We start from the raw sequence: 4,060 nt of genomic DNA on the forward strand, positions 1-4,060 counted from the left end.
AAATAATTGAAAGTGGTGGGGAAATCACATTATGAAATAAATGCTTTTCTCCAAAACACGTCATTATTGGCACCCTTTTATTAAAACCCTCTTTCCAGATAACAGGTCTGAGTTTTCTCTATAATGCCTGAAGAGTTTGGAGATCAGAGACGATCCTCGAGCAAGGAGGATTTTTCTTAAACCCTCCCGAACAACATGTGGTGATTCTTTAGGCTTTCTGAGCCCAAGACTCCCTCATCTCTGTGATTCTCCATCTGTGACTCTTGGAGAGTCTTTGTTCACTGAAAATCTTGCATTAGGACGATATAAACACATGTCCTCTTCCAGACAGATTCAGAACATCTTTAGTTGATTGGAACTTCATAATTATTGCCCTGATTAAGCTCAACAATCTTCAGTGAAAGGTTGGATTTTTGCAAATGTTTTGAATTGAAAGATAAACCATGCAGATTTATTTTTACAGCCATCTTTGATCATATTTACCAGGAGAGTCTAGTTAAGAGGAGGGACTAGTTAAGAGGAGAGACTAGTATACAGGAGAGTCTAGTTAAGAGGAGGGATTAGTTAAGAGGAGAGTCTAGTATACAGGAGAGTCTAGTTAAGAGGAGGGATTAGTTAAGAGGAGAGTCTAGTATACAGGAGAGACTAGTTAAGAGGAGGGACTAGTTAAGAGGAGAGACTAGTATACAGGAGAGTCTAGTTAAGAGGAGGGATTAGTTAAGAGGAGAGTCTAGTATACAGGAGAGACTAGTTAAGAGGAGAGACTAGTATACAGGAGAGTCTAGTTAAGAGGAGGGATTAGTTAAGAGGAGAGACTAGTATACAGGAGAGTCTAGTTAAGAGGAGGGATTAGTTAAGAGGAGAGTCTAGTATACAGGAGAGACTAGTTAAGAGGAGGGACTAGTTAAGAGGAGAGTCTAGTATACAGGAGAGACTAGTTAAGCGGATGGACTCTAGTTAACAGGAGAGTCTAGTATACAAGAGGAGAGACTAGTTAAGAGGAGAGTCTAGTATACAGGAGAGTCTAGTTAAGAGGAGAGTCTAGTTAAGAGGAGGGACTAGTTAAGAGGAGAGTCTAGTATACAGGAGAGACTAGTTAAGAGGAGGGACTAGTTAAGAGGAGAGTCTAGTATACAGGAGAGACTAGTATACAGGAGAGTCTAGTATACAGGAGAGACTAGTATACAGGAGAGACTAGTTAAGAGGTGAGTCTAGTATACAGGAGAGACTAGTATACAGGAGAGTCTAGTATACAGGAGAGACTAGTATACAGGAGAGACTAGTTAAGAGGAGAGACTAGTATACAGGAGAGACTAGTTAAGAGGAGAGTCTAGTATACAGGAGAGACTATTATACAGGAGAGACTAGTATACAGGAGAGACTAGTTAAGAGGAGAGACTAGTATACAGGAGAGACTAGTATACAGGAGAGACTAGTTAAGAGGAGAGTATAGTATACAGGAGAGACTAGTATACAGGAGAGACTAGTTAAGAGGAGAGACTAGTATACAGGAGAGACTAGTATACAGGAAAGACTAGTTGTAGGGTTGGGTATTGGTTGAGTTTTATCCGATACCAGTACGTACTCTGTATTTTTTAAACGGTTCCGGTGCTTAAACGGTTCTTGAACCGGTACTTAAGAAAACGAAAGCACACACACTTTATAAAAAAAAAAATACCTGAGTCTAGTATACAGGAGAGTCTAGTATACAGGAGAGACTAGTTAAGAGGATGGACTCTAGTTAACAGGAGAGTCTAGTATACAGGAGAGACTAGTATACAGGAGAGACTAGTTAAGAGGATGGACTCTAGTTAACAGGAGAGACTAGTATACAGGAGAGACTAGTATACAGGAGAGACTAGTTAAGAGGATGGACTCTAGTTAACAGGAGAGACTAGTATACAGGAGAGACTAGTATACAGGAGAGACTAGTTAAGAGGATGGACTCTAGTTAACAGGAGAGTCTAGTATACAGGAGAGACTAGTATACAGGAGAGACTAGTTAAGAGGATGGACTCTAGTTAACAGGAGAGTCTAGATAAGAGGAGAGACTAGTATACAGGAGAGTCTAGTATACAGGAGAGTCTAGTTAAGAGGATGGACTCTAGTATACAGGAGAGTCTAGTTAAGAGGAGAGACTCTAGTATACAGGAGAGACTAGTTATGAGGATGGACTCTAGTATACAGGAGAGTCTAGTTAAGAGGAGAGACTAGTATACAGGAGAGACTAGTTAAGAGGATGGACTCTAGTATACAGGAGAGTCTAGTTAAGAGGAGAGACTAGTATACAGGAGAGTCTAGTATGCAGGAGAGTCTAGTTAAGAGGATGGACTCTAGTATACAGGAGAGTCTAGTATACATGAGAGACTAGTATACATGAGAGACTAGTTAACAGAAGAGACTAGTATACATGAGAGACTAGTATACAGGAGAGTCTAGTTAACTGAGTTGTTGAGTTGCTGAACTGCATCTGCTGAACATGAAGTGAGGTTAGTGCATCTCAGGACTGGATCTGTTTGGAAATGCTGCCCCCTGCTGACCACATCATCACTGTCACAACAGAGAGAGGGTTTGTTATGAACTGTTTGAAAGGGAACCATCACACACATCTTCTGTAGTGCACGGGCTTGAGGACCCAAAAACATCCACTTTGCAACTCTGACTTACTATTTTAACTGGTCCAAACCAGTATGTGAAGTAACCAGTGGCACAGCCAGGCTCTCTCTCTCTCTCCTTCTGAACAGACGGTGCCTTCTAAAAACTTAATCTGATGCATGAGGTGAATGAATCAGAGTTTTTATTTGATTTTTAATGAATGAATGAGAGTTTGAGCTGTACTCTTTTGTTCAGTGATGTCACTAGTCTTTCCCGCTGATGATGATGATGATGATGATGATGATGATGACGCGAGGTCAACTGCTTCCGGAACTCGTCGTCTTGACAACACAATTCATATTGTGTGCGAGATGAGTGAGTAATGCTGCCATAGAATGTTCTGAACAGAGACAGTGCAATAATAGAACAGAATAGAACAGTATATAATGCTTTAATCTATTATTCTTTGTATTTGATTGATTTTCACCTTGAATTGTTGTAGATAATCATCTCAGTAATGTTTTTAGAAAGAGGAAAAAGCACAGCTGAACAAAAAAATGCTGTCATTCATAAAAGACACATCCATACAAACCTTTGCAAACCGGTTCAGTCATTAAATTAAACTTTCATTGTTATAACTTTCAAATATTTTATTTAAATCGAGACACACTGTATAACTTTGGCGACACTCATTTGTGCCCATGTAAACAGAAACGATCTTTTCATGCAGGAAGTTCCCAGCAAACACAAAAACGTTGCAAAAACGTTTTTTTCACGTAGTGAAAAAGTTGTCACAACGTTTTTATCCTACGTATTTAATACGACAGATGTCGGGTTTTTTAAACGTTATAAATACGTATTTTCACACCATTGATGAAAGTTTTTTTAACGTTATAAATACGTATTTTCAGACCATTGATGAGTTTTTTTTTAACGTTGCTTCGACGATATGCGTCATGTTCAACATTTTCAAAATGTCAATATCACGTCTTATGTGGTACTTTTTTTCCTATTGGTTTTTACCACGTTCACCCGAAAAATTCACTGAAAGAACGTGTTAATCACTAAAACCTGAGATGTTTCCACCCTTGGATGTAGCCTGTAAGCGTTTGTAGCAGCAGCCGTTCTGCAACTGCTGCCACGTCCGTCTTCCAAGATTCTAGTGTGAAGAGTAATCGATCCAGTGGGCTATAAACTCATCTTTAACACAATTCTTTCTGGGACCCGTTAAAAACATTGAAAAATCACTGGACACAAAACATAAAAAGTTAAGCAAATTCTTTAGAATTTATTGATTAATAACACAATATGATTGATATGATTAATGATTTTAATTAATGAGTGCATTTCTGTAATATATTACTTATTCTAGAATAAATAATGATACAATCTATTATATATATATATATATATATATATATAACATTTATGATTATTATCAGTTGTACGGCTTCATATTTTTGTG

Source organism: Leuciscus leuciscus (assembly GCF_965113295.1).
Source record: "Leuciscus leuciscus genome assembly, chromosome: 12".
NCBI lineage: Eukaryota > Metazoa > Chordata > Actinopteri > Cypriniformes > Leuciscidae > Leuciscus > Leuciscus leuciscus.